Genomic DNA, 18,308 nt, shown 5'->3' with positions numbered 1-18,308 from the left:
TGGTGGTTACTGGGAGACATCTCTGGGAGAGTACGGTCAGGGGAAAATCAGGAAGGGAAACAGTAGTCTTTGCTTAAAGCAACAACTCGCACCAGTGGATGGCTGGGTCATGCCCTCTTTTCCTTTAATTTATCCCCCAGTCTTTGGAGCAGAGAAAAGTAAATCATGCCGGCTGCCCAGAGTTTCTTCTAGAGCCAGGGATCGCACCTTGGATTCCTCCAGATCTCCAAGCCTTTATCACTTTATGCATCATAAGGTGGGAGGGTTCAATGGATGAATATACTCTGCAAAAAGGGGCTCAGTTTCCCATAGGTAAAGCAAGAAGAGAGGGCAGTTAAGCTGATCCTGGCCACTGTCTCACAAGTATTTCCCCTCCAAGGCTAGGGAAGAGTCAGTCCTTATTATAGAATGTACCTTCTTCTGCAAAACACAGCACCTCCTTCTCCCTTAGCCCCAGCTCCCACATGTATGCTAGGCCATCATTTTATGGCAGATTAAGAGATGAGCCAGTCTGTGACTGAAACAGGATCCTCTACTCTAAGTAGCCTGAGCCTGGTGGACTGACTCCCTTTTAGCAATTCAGAGCCATAAGGTCATTAAAAATAGTTTGCTCTGCCTTTCCCTTGTTAGGCATTCCTCAAACACTTGGAAAATTTAGTCTCATCAGCAAGCTCTAACAAGACTACATTTGCATTTTGTCTTTCTGAAGATTAATTTGAATCTACCCAAAGAAATTAAAATACACTATTGCACTCTTTTTGAAGCCTCATCATAGTCTATCGCCCAAAATCATCACAGCCCCAAATCAGCATAGCATCTGAGATTCTGTCTCATCCTACCTCACCGGTTCTTCCACAGCGTCATGATCATGACTTCAAGATGACTGGAATTTAATTCTGGTCAAGTTTTTTTGTTGTTGTTTTTTTTGTGTGTGTGTGTTTTTGAGACGGAGTCTTGCTCTTGTTGTCCAGGCTGGAGTGCAGTGGCACGATCACGGCTCACTGCAACCTCTGCCCCCAGATTCAAGCGATTATCCTGCCTCAGCCTCCTGAGTAGCTGGGATTACAGGCATACACCACCATACCAGGCTAATTTTCGTATTTTCAGTAGAGACGGGATTTCACCATGTTGGTCAGGCTGGTCTTGAACTCCTGACCTCAAGTGATCCACCCACCTCAATCTCCCAAAGTGCTGGGATTACAGGCATGAGCCATCCTGCCCAGCCCAGTAAAGCATTTTTAATAAAAACTTCAGGCTAGATGTGGTGGCTAATGCCTATAAACCCAACATTTTGGAAGGCTAAGGCAGGCAGATCACCTGAGGTTAGGAGTTCAAGATCAGCCTGGCCAACACAGTGAAACTCCATCTCTACTAAAAATGCAAAATTAGCTGGGCATGCTGGTGGACGCCTATAGTCCCAGCTGCTTGGGAGGCTGAGGCAGGAGAATCACTTAACCCCAGGAGATGGAGGTTACAGTGAGCTGAGATCATACCACTGCACTCCAGCCTGGGCAACAGAGTGAGACTCCATCTCAAATAAATAGACAAATAAAAATAAAAGATGAAAATCTTAGAAGCATCACAGGGCCAGCAGGATTCTAATGAATTGCCAGCCAGATACAGGAAAAAATGGGAATTCAGATAGGAAAGCTTGGCACTTGGAGCATTTTTAAATTGAGGGCATTTTCCAATTGAAGATAGGTGGCCAAGAGGGAAAACAAAAATCAGTGCCTAGAGCCAGAGAAGGTAGGAATTCAGTAAATTATTCTTCACTTTGGACTGGTAGCTCAAAGAGCTACACCCTAGATGTAAGAGTAATACGGAAGTAAACTATTCCTCTTACAAACTACAGGGTAGTGTGAGAGCAGCAGAATATTTTATGTGACTGAGAGCTCCATAGTATATAAGACAGCTGCAGAATTGAACTGATATTGCTTTAAGAAATAAATCATGCAGCAGGGACAGTGGGTCCAGCTGACCTGGAAAATATCAAATCTGAAACTTGAATTAACATCATCCTGAGTTAACAGTGTCCCTACGAACATAACTAAAGTAATTTAAAATCTTTTTTGGTGAACAAAACACCAGTCTAGGCTTCGTATGATTTGTACACATTGTGTTTTAAAAATTATTTGTCAAAAACAATGTCTAACACACAATCAAAAGTAACCAGGCATAAATGCAGACTAGACACTGTTAATGTAAATTTAAAAAAAAAAAAAATGGAAGTAGACGAAAGTAGACCCTAGAGGCGCCTGATGCTGGAATTATCAGATAAATATATAAACAACTGTGCTTGCTATGCTTAAGGAGCTAAAAGTCATGGTTAAAAATTATGACAGAGGCAGGTGGTGGCTCATGCCAGTAATCCCAGCACTTTGGGCGGCCGAGGTGGGTGGATCACGATGTCAGGAGATGGAGACCATCATGGCTAACACAGGGAAACCCCATCTCTACTAAAAATACAAAAAATAACAATTAGTTGGGCGTGGTGGTGGGCGCCTGTAGTCCCAGCTACTCAGGATGCTGAGGTAGGAGAATGGTGTGAACTCAGGATGCGGAGCTTGCAGTGAGTTGAGATCGCATCACTGCACTGCACTCCAGCCTGGGCGACAGAGTGAGACTCCATCTCAAAAAAAAAATTATGGCAGAAAACAAGCGGCAAATTACATATCCTAAAGCTTAAAAATTGATACCTAAAACTAATAATTCAATAAATTACAATACTAGACATAGCTGAGAAGATAATTAGTGAACTGGGAGACAGATCGCTAAAGTTATTCAGAATGAAACACAAAGACATAAAGATGAAAAATACAAAAGAGAAAACAAGAAGCACAGAAAATACCTTGAGAAGCTCTTTTTTTTTTTTTTTTTTTTTTTAAGATGAAGTCCTGCTCTGTCACCAGGCGGGAGTGCAGTGGCACAATCTTGGCTCACTGTAACCTCCACCCTTTGGTTCAAGCGATTCTTCTGCCTCAGCCTCCTGAGTAGCTGGGACTGCTGGTGGCTCACGCCTGTAATCCCAGCACTTTGCGAGGCTGAGGCGGGTGGATCACTTGAGATCAGGAGTTTGAGACCAGCCTGGGCAACATGGTAAAATCCCATCTCTACTAAAAATACAAAAATTAGCCAGGTGTGGTGGCACATATCTGTAATCCCAGCTACTCAGGAGGCTGAGGCATGAGAATTACTTGAACCAGGGAGGCAGAGGTTGCAGTGAGTAGAGATTGTGTCACTACACTCCAGCCTGGGCAACAGAGTGAGACTCCATCTCAAAGAAAGAAAGAAAGAAAGAAAGAAACTATGGAGCTCTCAGCCACATAAAATATTCTGCTGCTCCCACACTGACCTGGGATTTCAGAAACTCAATTAGGCTGTCTCATGCCCACCTGCCCAGATACACTATAATGATATTCCTTCATTCCCACTTTAACATGATCATGTAGAAATTCTGGGTTTTACCTTGCTCCCCAGACCTGATTTCGTGGGCCTCTCTGACCTTCACTGACAAAATATACTAGAGAGGGAGAGGGTGTCTTTTATTCTCTATTCTCAGAATTCGGGCAGAACCCTTAACAGGGAGTCAAGTCTTCAATCTTTCCTGATTCTCTCCTTCCTCTAGAAATTTTTTTTTTTTTTTTTTTTTTTTTGGAGACGGAGTCTCGCTCTGTCACCCAGGCTGGAGTGCAGTGGCCGGATCTCAGCTCACTGCAAGCTCCGCCTCCCGGGTCTACGCCATTCTCCTGCCTCAGCCTCCTGAGTAGCTGGGACTACAGGCGCCCGCCACCTCGCCCGGCTAGTTTTTTGTATTTTTTAGTAGAGACGGGGTTTCACCGTGTTAGCCAGGATGGTCTCGATCTCCTGACCTCGTGATCCACCCGTCTCGGCCTCCCAAAGTGCTGGGATTACAGGCTTGAGCCACCGCGCCCGGCCTCCTCTAGAAATTTTTATCCAGCTGCAGGTGAAGGAAACTGGTTTAGTCTCATAATCTGACTCTAAATGTTCTCTCTTATGTGCAGACCACATCCTCAAAGGAAGAACATTTGATTCTTCTAAGTGTTTTGCTGTGTCACTTTTTCCCAAAGGCAGTGAAAACCCCTGAATGAAATAGGGAAAAAAAAAAAAAAACAGAGAAACAAGAAAGCACACTTGAATGGATAGCTCAAGACATTATTTTATAACATATGAAGCCAGATTTTTTTTGTCTTAACTAATACAGTATCCACACACACAAACACACACGCACACATTTCCTATACACATATGTATATACACACTACATAGATACACAGACATCATTTTATGCGTGCAGGTTTATTACAGCAGAATTTTTCTTTTTTAGAGACAGGGTCTAGCTATATTGCCCAAGCTGGTGTGCAGTGACTATTCACAGGTGCAACCATGGCCCTCTATAGCCTCAAACTCCTAGGTCCATCTCAGCCTTCCAAGTAGCTAGGACTACAAGTGCCCGCCACCACACCAGGCTTGAATAAGCATACCTATTCTTTAATTTTTGGCCATTTTCAGTCTTCATGTTTTTCACACAGTCCTTTATTAGTTCACAAAAATAGGAAATGATTTAGCAATTAGAGTTATCCCTTGGTATTCATGGAGGACTGGTTCCCGGACCCCCACTGGATACCAAAGCCATAGCTGAAAAGATGCTTCAGTCCCTGATTAAAAAAAAAAAAAAAAAAATGGTGTAGTATTTCTATATAACCTGTGCATATTCTCTCACATACTTTAAATCATAACTACACTACTTGTAATGCTTAATACAATACGAATGCTATGTAGTTATTATACTATATATAGTTTAGGAAATATACAAGAAAATAAAGTCTATACATGTTCAATACAGACACATTTTTTTCCCAAATATTTTTGACCCATAGATATGGAAGGCAGGGATAGAGAAGGCCAACTATATTTGTCTAACCCTGTAAGCAATCTATTTTGTAAATGTAACAAAGGTCATACTAAAGGTCACTCTGCGAGTCCACCTACCTCAGAAACTGAGGAAATTTATATTGGGCCCTCTGAAAATAGTGGGAGCAGGACACTAAGGCTAAGAGCCAAGTCTTGGGTCCTCAGATTCAGAACCTTCAGGATGGTGGGGGTTTTAGTTCATTTGGGATGCTAATTACAAAAACCATGAACTTGGACAGAGGCGGTGGCTCTCGTCTATAATCCTAGCACTTTGGGAGGTCGAGGTGGGTGGATCACCTGAGGTCAGGAGTTCGAGACCAGCCTGACCAACATGCAGAAACCCCGTCTCTACTAAAAATACAACATTAGCCGGGCATGGTGGTACATGCCTGTAATCCCACCTACTTGGGAAGCTGAGGCAGGAGAATCACTTGAATACAGGAGGCAGAGTTTGTGGTGAGCCAAGATAGCACCATTGCACTCCAGCCTGGGCAACAAGAGCGAAACTCCGTCTAAAAAAAATCATGAACTTATGGTTTATAAACAAGAGAAATTTATTTGTTTACAATTCTGGAGGATAGGAAGTTCAGGATCAAGGTGCCAGATGATTGGTGTCTGGCAAGGGACCGTTCCTCGTAGACAGCACCTTCAAATTCTGTCCTCACGTAGTGGAAGGAGCTAGCGGGCTCTCTAGGGCCTTTTTTTATAAGGGCAGTAATTCCATTCATGAGGGCTTTGTCCTTATAACTTAATTACCTCCCAGAGGCTTCAGTGTCTAATACCACCACCTTAGGGGTTAAGATTTCAACATATGAATTTGGTGAGTTGGGGGGAATATAAACATTCAGACCATAGCAGAAGGTTGCCCTAAATTCTGGAGTGGGGGAGGGGGGAAGTATTGAAAGAAAACAGGAATACTGAAAGACATGGGTTCCTTCTCAGATCTCAGAGAACAAAAGAAAGAACTAAATGGAGATGTGGGAATCACAAGGCCACAGTTTAGGGTCTCGCAGTGCCATTGACAACAAAGCCTGAGAGCCTAGGCGATAGAGGCAGAACACCCAGAGGAGAAACCCTTTCCCCTTGCACCGTGAGCCTGGTGTTTGCAGCTTGGTAGCAGTGGCAACAGAACAATGAGTTCTCCTACAATAAGCCAGGGACGGAACAAACAACAGCAGCAGCGGTAGCAGGGAAGCAGAGTCTGTGTTGGCGTGCAGGGAGCAGGCAGCGTCTGCAAAGTAGCGCTGGCAACCACAACAGACAGGCCAGCAACAGACGGAGCAGGAGGAGCAGTAGGAGCCTGAGTCACTGGGGTCTGGGGGAGGGCAGAGGAAAGAGGCCGCTCTCCTGCTGGTAAACATCCCCCAAATCAGCAGAGCAAAACCAGGAAACACCAGAATATCAACCTGTGATTACACAGGCAGATTCCTGGGTCCTACCACAGAGCTGCTATATCATCGTGTCAGAGTGCGGGGAGGCGGGTAGAATCCAGAAATTTGCATTTTTTTTTTCAGGTCAGAGAGGTAATGTACCGGGTCATAAGGAGGTTCAGAGGGTGGCACGTCTCACACATGCCTGTGAACACCCAATCATCATGCTTTTGAACCACAAAAGGATCGAGACATTTACATTTTAAAGAAGTTCTCAAGGGCATTTTTAAGTAGTACTACCCACAGGCCTGAGCAACTGGGAGCTTTGTCCTGAGCCCTGCCTTTTAGAGAGCTCAAGGCTAGCCTTCTTGCAGCCACGCCCCTCAGAGCTAACATCCTACAAGACAAGGGAACATGCCCAATGGAACCCCATGCTCACCTAGTACATAACACTCCCTACCTAGAACATGCGTCTGGTACCCAGGACCCTGGATTCATGCCCAAATGGCATTGAGACCAATTCCATGACCTGAATGGACCTCTGGCCAAGGCAGCACCTGTTCTGTGCTTCTGCGGGGGACCACGCTGCATGGTGTGCACAACTCTGGAAGGAAGAGTTCCTCATGGGCTGCTTGGTGGACTCATGTGTTGAGCTGATCATATGTGGTCTCTAAGCCTGACCCTCTGCAAGAACACAAGCAGGAAAAGAAGCAGGCGGTGGTGCTCTTCCTCAGCCTTCATGTTCATTGGTGTTCCCAGTTCACACATGTTAAGCACATCTGTTGGCCTAACTAGACGCTTGCACATTATTCTTGGCTATTTTTTTTTAAGTCACGGGAGTTTTAATTTAGTTAATCTTGTTTTGTCTGTTTTACTTTGTTTTTAAGCACCAGAGAGGAAAACAAAGCTCTTAGGGTGAAAATACCAATTATAAAATGAGTGAATCCTACAGTTTAATTCCTTTACAAGTTTAATCATTTTACAAGCTTTGATTTTTCCCATGGCAGATGAAGTTTTGGAGAACCAGGCTTATGTGATTAAGTAGCATCTTAAAACTTTGAATTCATAGTTAATTTAGTGTAAGTAGTATCCATTGAGGGTTTTCTTACTGTGTTCTCCATTGTCCTACACAGTGAGAGAATCAATAAGATAGGATGAATATCCTCAAAGCAAGGCCATTGGATAATTCAAGTTGTACACATGAAGAGAAAAAAATAACAGCTGTGCAAGGGAGTATGTATGTTATTTTAAGTGCCAAAGTGAAAGCCCAAGACAAGGCTAACTGCAATAGGAAATTAACAAATCTCCAAGATCCTCTCCTTCTGTTCTCAGTGTTGTCTCCTTCTAGAGGACACACACACTTACACCCCACACCCCCGACTCCCAAAGCAAGGGCCTGGTGCTTTCAAAGTTCAGGCACAAGCAAGATTAGCGAATGACACTCTGTGTAATAATGCTTACTTAGTCTGTGGTTAAGGATTTTTTGTTGTTTGTTTGTTTGTTGAGATGGAGTCTCACTCTGTGGTCCAGGCTGGAGTGCAGTGGCACGACCTCAGCTCACTGCAACCTCCACCTCCCAGGTTCAAGCAATTCTCCTGCCTCAGCCTCCCAAGTAGCTGGGATTACAGGTGCCCGCCAACACACCCAGCTAGTTTTTGTATTTTTAGTAGAGACGGGGTTTCGTCATGTTGGCCACGCTGGTCTCGAACTTCTGACCTCAAATGATCTGCCCGCCTAGGCCTCTCAAAGTGCTGAGATTACAGGCATGAGCCACCGCGCCGGGCCAAGGATTTTTTTGTTTTTCTTTTTTTTTTTTTTTTTTTTTTTTGAGACGGAGTCTCGCTCTGTCGCCCAGGCTGGAGTGCAGTGGCCGGATCTCAGCTCACTGCAAGCTCCGCCTCCCGGGTTCACGCCATTCTCCTGCCTCAGCCTCCCGAGTAGCTGGGACTACAGGCGCCCGCCACCTTGCCCGGCTAGTTTTTTGTATTTTTTAGTAGAGACGGGGTTTCACCGTGTTAGCCAGGATAGTCTCGATCTCCTGACCTCGTGATCCACCCGTCTCGGCCTCCCAAAGTGCTGGGATTACAGGCTTGAGCCACCGCGCCCGGCCGGATTTTTTTGTTTTTCATGTGAGCAAGGAGAGAGACACAACAGTTCAAAATGTTTCCCTTTCTTTCAGTGATGATCCATCCACTGATCCTTGTCATCTACAACAAGCTCTGCATTTGTCAGTCCCAGATGGCCTTTGATAGGATGAGTGTCATCTGTGTTTCTTTCTGGGTGGAATATTGAGTAATAAAATCTCAAAAGAGATTAACTTATTCACACTGTTGTTAAAGTAAGACATTGGTCTCGCCCTAAACTTCCCATCACACAAGCCTAAGGCGTCTGACTCAGTACTTACAACTGCCCTGAGGTAACAAAGTATCTGGTTCACTTTTTAGCCAGTGAAGCGTGCTGTGGAGGACAAAGAGCAACAGAGGCAGGAAGCAGTGACAAGGAGTGAGCTGGGGAATTCCAGCTGCCCTCCTGTCCTACTTACAAGGAATAGGTATGACTCATTTTTAAGATGCAAACAGATGCTGACTTGGCTAACAAAATCCTATGTAAAATGTAACCTCTAAGACCTTGTTTCCTTTTCTGGAAAAAATAAAACAGATAAGCTATTATATTCGGACACCTGGATACCATTGTTAAGTACTGGTTTAAAAGAATAGGCATACACGTATTTGTTTTCTCTTTTTTGAGACAGAGTCTCGCTCTGTCGCCCAGGCTGGAGCGCAGTGGCGCTATCTCGGCTCACTGCAAACTCCGCGTCCCAGGTTCACGCCATTCTCCTGCCTCAGCCTCCCAAGTAGCTGGGACTACAGGTGCCTGCCACCACACCCTTATAATTTTTTTTTTTTTTGTACTTTTTAGTAGAGATGGGTTTCACCTTGTTAGCCAGGATGGTCTTGATCTCCTGACCTCGTGATCCACCTGCCTCGGCCTCCCAAAGTGCTGGGATTACAGGCATGAGCCACCGTGCCCGGCCATGTATTTGTTTTGAATATGCCCTTTCTTACATACTTGAAGCTGGCCTTCTTCTGGACCATATCTATCTACTAAAGACAAAGTCTACCCGAAAAACCTCCACAATCCAGGCTTGGGCTGTGCACGTGTGTGGTGATCTGCTCCTTAGAGATACATGGAATTTTCCGGTAAGGACGCTAATTAGTTATATCCTCAGGTCCACCACCACAGAGGAGTCCAAACATCTGGTTTATAATCCTGGCTCTGCACTAAATGGCTATGTGGCCTTAGTTTTTTCACCTGTAAAATCAAGAGGTTGGTCCCTTAAGATTTCTCTCCCTTCTCACTTCTTTATTGTTTTATAATTCTAGGACTTAAAAAAATTGAAAATGCATACCTATCTTTTCCATTTACTTATCTACCATAAGAATGAGCACTTATATGGGATGCAACATTTTGTGTTTATCTGTTTTCTTTCATTGCAGGGAGAAGAAGGCATGACTGGGGTAATACTGGGTCAAGGATAAGATATAACATGTATTCGAGTTAACAACTATTCCTCACTTACCTCATCGGGTTGTTATAGTGATCAAATGAGATCACATCCTTGAGAAGTTTATCAGGTATTATTAGTCTCTATTAAAATGTGGTTAGTAGTACTAATAATAAAAGTGAACATGTATCTAATAAACATTGGCCAAACACCTACATATCAGGCACTATGGTAAATATTAAAAAGACATGATCCTGTTTTTTCAGGCTCACAGGAAGTCAAAAGAGCTCAGATAAATTGATAACAATATTTACCCTTAAAATTATTTTTTCCTTTTTGAGATGTTTGGACAGAATAAAGGCACAAATTGCTACATGCTATTTTCTTTCTCTATTTTCAAGTACTATGCATCTTTTTAAGTGCCCCATTCTAAATGTGAAGAAGAAAACCACATATCTAAGATTCTTCAAAAGCTCAACTGATTTCAGGCTAGGTGAAGAAATAAAAGATGCTGCAGTCTATTAACTATTGGGACCAAGTATAGTGGCAAGTATTTAATGGGCTCCCTAGCACTGACGAGTGAAAAATGGATGATGATAACCTCACTGCAAAGGGTAATAGAAGACTGACCTTGGGCTATGAAAAATGTGTTCTGTAGACTTGTGGCTGCAATTTCAGAGCCCATGATTCCCCTTTCTCACTTTATGCTTCAGTAGTAAAGCATTTACCACCTTTGAGTTCTTTTAATATAATATGCTGTCTCAGGCCTCTGTGCATTTTTTTATTCTCTGTTCTTAGCCTGGAACAAGTACAGTTGACTCTGAACAAGTCAGGTTTGAACTGCATGGGTCCACTCATACGCAGATTTCTTTCAGTGAAAGCTACACCGAGTGTGCCTGCCTTTCCCTGCCTCCCCTTCCACCTCCTGCACCTCTACCACCCCTGCCACCCCTAAGACAGCAAGGCCAATCTCTTCTCTCTCTCCCCCTCCTCCTTCAGCCTACTTAACGTGAAGATGACAAGGATGAAGATCTTTATGATGATCTACTTTCCCTTAATGAACAGTAAATACAGTTTTTCTTCCTTACAATTTTTTTTTTTTTTTTTTTTTGAGACAGAGCCTCACTGTGTCACCCAGGCTGAAGTGCAGTGGTGCGATCTCGGCTCACTGCAAGCTCCGCCTCCCGGGTTCATGCCATTCTCCCGCCTCATCCTCTCCAAGTTGCTGAGACTACAGGTGCCCGCCACCATGCCCAGCTAATATTTTGTATTTTTAGTAGAGACGGGGTTTCACCATGGTCTCGATCTCCTGACCTCGTGATCCGCCTGCCTCGGCCTCCCAAAGTGCTGGGATTACAAGCCACCACACCCAGCCTACAATTTTCTTAATAACATTTTCTTTTCTCTAGCTTACTTTATTGTAAGAATACAGTGTATAATACATAAAACATACAAAATATGTGTTAATAGACTGTTTATGTTATTGGTAAAGCATCTGGTCAACAGTAGGCTGTTAGGAAAGTTTGAAGGTAGTCAAAAGTTAAGCTCAGATTTTTGACTGTGCAGGGGTCAGCATCCCTAACCCCCAAGTTGTTCAAGGTCAACTATAATTTCCTATTACTCGTCACTCTTCCTCCCTCCTTCCTCCTCTTCTTCTTTATCCCTTCTCCTTCATTTTCCCCACAGGCTAACTGAAACTCTGCCCACCTCATTTCCTAATTTTCCTCCTCCCTGCATCCACCCGAGTCTTTGTGAGAAGCTCTTCCCTTCACTCCTGCCAGCCCTATGGCATCATGGCATTATCATCGTGTATGGAAAACTTCTATCTCTTTATCTGTTTCTCCTGCTAACCCAGTGGTTTTCTTTTCTTTTTTTTTTTTTTTTTTTTTTTTTTTGAGACAGTCTCTCGCTCTGTCGCCCAGGCTGGAGTGCAGTGGCCGGATCTCCGCTCACTGCAAGCTCCGCCTCCCGGGTTCACGCCATTCTCCTGCCTCAGCCTCCCGAGTAGCTGGGACTACAGGCGCCCGCCACCTCGCCCGGCTAGTTTTTTGTATTTTTTAGTAGAGACGGGGTTTTACCGTGTTAGCCAGGATGGTCTCGATCTCCTGACCTCGTGATCCGCCCGTCTCGGCCTCCCAAAGTGCTGGGATTACAGGCTTGAGCCACTGCGCCTGGCCAACCCAGTGGTTTTCAACTGGAGACAATTTTGCTCCTCAGGGGACATTTGGCTAAGTCTGGAGACATTTTTAATTATCACTTCTTGGGGAGGGGGTTGATTCTGGCATCTACTGAGTAGAAGCCAAGGATGCTGCTAAACATCCTACAGTGCACAGGACAGCCCCTCACACAAAAGGATTATCGGGCCCCAAAGGCCAATAGTGCTGAGGTTGAGAAACTGCACTAGGCTGAGTTCCTTTCAAGTAGGGCCCTATTCAGTCCTGTTCCACCAGCTCCACAGACAGTGTCCTGCGCTCAGTAGGAAGGAATCCAAACAATTTTAATATTACATTTGAAATTTTAATTGAAAAGAATCTTCCGACAGCTCTATGATATGACTAATAAGCAATATGAGCACATACGACAATTCAAAGGAAAACCAATATCCAGAGGTAGAGGTGGCTTACGCCCATCAGTCTGACACTTCCTCCTATCTAGTTCTCTGTATTTCTTCCCTTTCTCCTTTTCTCTTGTCCCTGTGCTCACTGTCCGCCTTTACTGTCATGTTTGTTTGAATTCCACCTCAAAATGGGAATTTGAACAGAGTGCAATAAATTGTCCCACATTTGTTTATTTTAGGAATTCATTCCATTTAATTTTAACATTTAAACATATCAATTACTGGGCGACATGCTGTGCACTGCAGGAAAAACAAAGATAAATAGGAAACTGGGGTTATCCTAACCGGGGGAGATTTCTGTAGCAGTAGAAAAGTAGAGGAAATATAGTGTTACTTCACTAATGTGATTAGGGAATATCTCATGGAGAAAGTCTTTGATTTACGTCTTCACGCATGTTTTATAAAGAGTGTTAACACACTACACATAGGTAATAATGTCGTCTTTCCTTACCTGATATCTCGTTATGAGGGCCACTTTTGGGGGCAGTGATTCTTAAATTTCAGCAACTCCTGGAGGGTTTGTGAAAGCACAAATTGCTGGGTTCTGCCCTCATGGTATCTGAGGCTGGAAGTCTTCGGTGGAATCAGAAAACTGGTGTTTCTTTTTTCTTTCGTGACGTCACCCAGGCTGGAGCGCAATGGCGCGATTTCAGCTCACTGCAACCTCCGCCTTCCGGGTTCAAGCGATTCTCCCGCCTCAGCCTCTGAGTAGATGGGATTACAGGCGCGCGCCATCATGCTTTTGTAGAGACGGGGTTTCACCATGTTGGCAGGTCTTGAACTCCTGACCTCAAGTGTCCGCCCACCTCAACCTCCCAAAGTGCTGGGGTTATAGGCGTGAGCCACTGTGCGCCTAGCCTTTTTTTTTTTTTTTTTTTTTTTTAAATCAGAGTTTTTGCTCTTGTCACCCAGGCTGGAGTGCAATGGTATAATCTTGGCTCACTGCAACCTCTACCTCCCAAGCAATTCTCCTGCCTCAGCCTCCCAACTAACTGTGATTTCAGGTGCCTGCCACTACACCCGGCTAATTTTTGTATTTTTAGTAGAGGCGGGTTTTTGCCATGTTGGCCAGGCTGGTCTCGAACTCCTGACCTCAGGAGTTCGGCCTCTCAAAGTGCTGGGATTACACGCATGAGCCACTGTGCCCGGCCTAGAAAACTGGTGTTTCCAACAAGTCCTTTGGTGCTGCTGGTGCTACTGCGGGTCTTCTGAGGACACTTTGAGAACCGCTGCATCAGGATTATCAGCCTGGTAACTCCTGGCCAAAGAAATGCACACTCTTCATTTGGCTAAAATAATTTCCAATGTTCCTAAAGGAAACACAACTTGTGGATTCTCCAAGCGGGAGAGGAGAATCATGTTCCAGTCTATTGACTAACGAAGGGCTCAGGTTTCAAAGGTAAGTTAATTGTCAGACCCACTTTATTGTACCCAGTGTCCTTCTGAAACATAATTATTTATTGGAAATATGTCAGAACTAACAAAACATTCTTAAAAATCTGTTAAATTAGAAACAAAATACTGTATTTGCTGATATATTAAAACATAAGGGCCTAATATTTAGAATTGCACTTCTCATACTCGTAACATGTACTTGAAATGCTGTTAACATCTACTTTGCTGATTGTTTTGGCGTTACTTGAACTAATGCTTCCGTTTAATAATTCCTTTTTTTTTTTCCTTTCATTTTTTCAATCAATCCTTTCTCTTTTCTATGAAGATCCATGTCATCTTAGAATTCCATTTTGGCCTTCTAGGTTCTTTACTTCTTCCTCCAGCCTGTCATTTTCACGTCTTCAGTAATTTCTCAGAGTTCTCACAGAAGGTTAACCACTTTTGTGCATCTTGAAACTTTTAACCTTTGATTTGAAGATAAATGCTAAAAAATAAATATAATTCTTATGAATACATTATGCACAATGTTAAATTCAAAATGACATGTTTCATGCTGTGTGCTATAGATACGCCAAACTTCATTTCAAACAGATTAAATAAAACACATGGAACTACATGCACTTTTTGTGAACAGCATCTTCATACCTGTTGTTTGTTAATGTCAGCGATTATAAGCTTATAGGTATGTTTTTCAACTGATCATTGAAAATAAATGTGGCATGTCTATTGGCAGAGCCACTCACACCTACTAATTATTTGAGAAATGTAGTCAAACACACAGTAGTGCCTTCTAGAGAAAGCATAGTATAGTCCTCCCTCACATCCAAGGACAACAATTAATTTCTTTAAGCTTTCTTCACAAAACAATGCAATAAAAGAGGAGGAAATTGGGACTTGATTGAAGAAATATCTCTTCTGGGAGCATAAACTAATCATGAGTGACTGTAAGAAATCTCTCACAGGCATTTTTATTTTTGCCTTTTGTTGTTGTTATTTGCTTGGTTTTCGTTTGTTTTTAATTTTTATTGTTTTATTTTATTTTTATTTTTTGAGGCAGAGTCTCACTCTGTCACCCAGGCTAGAATGCAGTGGCACTGTCGTGGGTCACTGCAGCCTTTGCCTCCCGGGTTCAAGCGATTCTCCTGCCCCAGCCTCCTGAGTAGCTGGGATTACAGGTACCTGCCATCATGCCTGGCTAATAGAGACAGGGTTTCACCATGTTGGCCAGGCTGGTCTTCAACTCCTGACCTCAGGTGATCCGCCCGCCTCAGACTCCCAATTGTTTTTTTATTTTTTAATTTTAATTTTTTTTTTATTTTTGGGGGGACAGGGTCTCACTCTGTCACCCAGACTGGAGTACAGTGGTGTGATCTCAGCTCACCGCAACCTCCGCCTCCTGGGTTCAAGCGATTCTCCTGCCTCAGTCTCACGAGTAGCTGGGATTACAAGCATATGCCACTACCGATTGGCTAATGTTTGTGTTTTTAGTAGAGATGGGGTTTCACCATGCTGGCCAGGCTGGTCTTGAACTCCTGACCTCAAGTGATCCACCCACCTCAGCCTCCCAAAGTGCTGGGATTACAGGCATGAGCTACCGCACCCAGCCAGTTTTTTATTTTTACCATCACTAAAACAAAGGCAGCACATGCAATTGTCAGTGCCATTTGGCATCTTAAATTAAGACTGAAGACTGCAAAATCCATTTCCTGTTTTCATCCCTTGCTTAATATGAATTTTTCAAAAGATCACTTCCCCTAAGTTACAATAAGAAAATTAGAAATTAATTTGCTTTATCACAAATGGCTTGCATGCTGAGGCATTGTTTAAATGTGTCTGGTCTTTTCTGATTTTTATAACTTAGAGCTCTAAGTCCTGTTATTTCAGTTTACACCATGGTTTTAGGGGCACAGAAATTTAAAAGTGAATGTACAAAAGGCTCTCTGGAATGCTGGCCTACTTTGCACAAGTGAGGGGCTACTTTTCAAACCTTTTCTGTAGTACATGTGTTAATATATCTTGGGCTCTTTCCAGAAGTTATTCTGGCTAAAGGACATCCGAAGCACATCGGAGTTCTCATTCTAATAAAGAAAAGAATGTAATACCAAGGCAGTAGTTGCTTCCTCAGCTCTCTTTACCTCTCCCAATGTTTTACTGGAAAAACCTTCTCACTTATTCATATTTATATACCAATCATGACATCTATCTGGTGATAACTACATGCTAGGTTTTGTAAGTATTATTCCATTTATTTATTTATTTATTCGTTTAGAGACAGAGTCTCGCTCTGTCACCGAGGCTGGGGTGCAATGGCATGATCTCAGCTCACTGCAACCTCCGCCTCCCAGGTTCAAGCTATTCTCCTGTCTCTGCCTCCTGAGTAGCTGGGATTACAGGCACACACCACCACACCCAGCTAATTTTTGTATTTTTAGTAGAGACGGGGTTTCACCATGTTGGTCAGGCTGGTCTCGAACACCTGACCTTGTGATCTGCCTGCCTCAACCTCCCAGAGTGCTGAAATTACAGGCGTGAGCCAGTGCACCCAGCCTATTTTAAAACCACCTTATAGTTGTTAGTGTCATCCTCCTTTTATGGATGAGGAAATGGAGGTTTGCATAAGTTTAGCACCTTGCCTGAGGTCACACAGTTAATGAGTGATCAGGGGAGGATTGGAACCCACTTTTGACACCCTGGCCAGAGCCCTTAGGCACCAAGCTGGGCCACCATTCACCTTTCCTTACGTCCCTTTTCCTAACTCCCAGTTACTTCTTTTTTTCTAAGTGTTCTCAATAAAAGTGACTTGCAATTTGCTGATATGGAATTGGAATTCCATATCCTATGATCTGTTAAAAGATGGTACAGAGACAAAATGATAAAAAGAAGAAGGAGGATAAGAAAAACATGAGCTCTGCCCTGAAATAATGGAAGACTCTAAACACACATGTTAAACAACTGAAACCCACACATCAGAACAATAAAACCAGTGCCGTAGGTGCTAGGGAAATGTCTGTGGAACTAAATGTGAGATCAAATGAGATCTAGAAGCACTAAGGGGGTCTAATTATGGACATGAACAGCATTTGTGAAAAGTTTGTTAAGAAAATATGGATTTCTTCTTTACAATAGTAAACATTAACTCTCCACACTACTCCCCCATCATCCCAAAGTTCCAAAGGTCATGTGACAATTGTGAGTGTTAAATAAAAGGATCCAGCTTAAGAAATCAATTTATTACAGTGAAAACTGTCATAATTCAACAAATGTTCATTGAATGCACACTATATGTAGGCACTGCACAGCAGATATTTTGAAGTCTTAATTTGTGCACAATATTGGCAGAAATTCCTAAATAACTATTCAAACTGTAGTCAGTATAAAAACGGTAGTCCATGAAAACTCACTTCGTATGCTTATTTCTCTCTAAATCGGAAACATTTTGAATTAGGGTAAGAATTTGTGATTCTAGGCTAATTTACTTCAAGTACCCATTTATTTCTGCTATTCAGTGTTTTAAATTTAAAGCAAGCTATGTCTTCTTCAAAAACATAGTCTTTAACATTGTTTTCTGAATTTAGCGTGTTTAAAAATATATGAAAAACCAAAATGGGCTATGGATTCCCGCATGTCACAGTTAACTCATTCGAACCTAGAATCTTCTTCCTGCAGTGCAAAACTGTAAAACTCTCTCCTTTAAATACTCTTCACTATGTTTGAAAGTTTAAGAGGTCACATTTTATCAATATAAATACTGATGCACCTGATTCTACTGACAAGCCATTTTCCACAATGATACTTAATAAAATGATCTTAACAATAGAGAACCTAGACCAGGCTCGGTGACTCACACCTGTAATCCTAGCATTTTGGGAGGCAGATCACTTGGAGTCAGGAGTTTGAGACCAGCCTGGCCAACATGATGAAACCCCGTTTCTAGTAGAAATACAAAAATTAGCCAGGCGTAGTGGTGCGCATCTGTAATCCCAGCTACTCAGGAGGCAGAGGCGGGAGAAACGCCTGAATCCAGGATGCAGAGGTTGCAGTGAGCTGAAGTCGCGCCACTGCACTCCAGCCTAAGTGACAGAGCAAAACTCCATCTCAAATAATAATAATAATAAAATAGAGAACCCATACACTGTTTCTCAACTTGAAAACATTTTTATCTTGGCAAAAATCATAACATCATAAAAGAATGGACTACTGAAATGAAATCTATTATTCAACAATCAATACCTATAACATCAAAGGGCTAAGATGAGCACGAATTTTAGAAAAGATGATTATGCACCGTGCAAATGTGCATATGAGAAAGGGTTCTACAGACAAGTGGGACAGAGGTAGGAAAGAAGGTCATTTGTATGGATGCCTGGTAGTGCTATTTCTTTTTCAGCTCATGACTAAATATATTTACTTAAAACACCTCAATGGTTTCTCATCGCCCACATTATAAAATCCAGTCCCTTACCATAGTCTCAATGACCTGAATGGAATT

The 18,308-nt window shown here is 42.9% G+C and overlaps 1 non-coding gene across 1 annotated transcript; it reads right to left on the bottom strand.

Annotated features, from left to right (window-relative positions):
- Positions 1 to 6,445: 6,445 nt before the first annotated feature.
- LOC114672925 (small nucleolar RNA U13) lies at positions 6,446 to 6,549 on the bottom strand. Its single transcript, XR_003723450.1, has one exon. It is a non-coding gene; the product is annotated as a small nucleolar RNA U13 (small nucleolar RNA).
- Positions 6,550 to 18,308: the final 11,759 nt, after the last annotated feature.

This window comes from Macaca mulatta, chromosome 15 (assembly GCF_049350105.2).
Source record: "Macaca mulatta isolate MMU2019108-1 chromosome 15, T2T-MMU8v2.0, whole genome shotgun sequence".
In the NCBI taxonomy this organism is placed as follows: domain Eukaryota; kingdom Metazoa; phylum Chordata; class Mammalia; order Primates; family Cercopithecidae; genus Macaca; species Macaca mulatta.
Note: the sequence above shows the minus strand (reverse complement) of the source record. Positions and strands in the feature narration are given on the sequence as shown.